Here is a 259-nt window from a genome sequence, read left to right on the forward strand (position 1 = left end):
TCGTGTGAGTGATGGTGGGATGCCCAGGCAGGTGCACACAGGGCGGCTGCAACCTGTTGTAACTCTGGGGACTGAGGGGTCACAGTGGTGATTCACTGCCCATGTTTTCTCTGGAACACGGTCCCTGCTGCTGGATAAGAGGCTGGGCTCTCTGGCCTCGCAGAGCGTGCCCGTGGCTGTGAGCAGCCCCAGGGATGCACGGCTCTGGTCACAGGCAGGGTGGGATGGAGCGGCTGGGTGGGCCAGATGATTCTCACTA

This window comes from Antrostomus carolinensis, unplaced genomic scaffold (genome assembly GCF_000700745.2).
Source record: "Antrostomus carolinensis isolate BGI_N321 unplaced genomic scaffold, ASM70074v2 scaffold29137, whole genome shotgun sequence".
Classification (NCBI taxonomy): domain Eukaryota; kingdom Metazoa; phylum Chordata; class Aves; order Caprimulgiformes; family Caprimulgidae; genus Antrostomus; species Antrostomus carolinensis.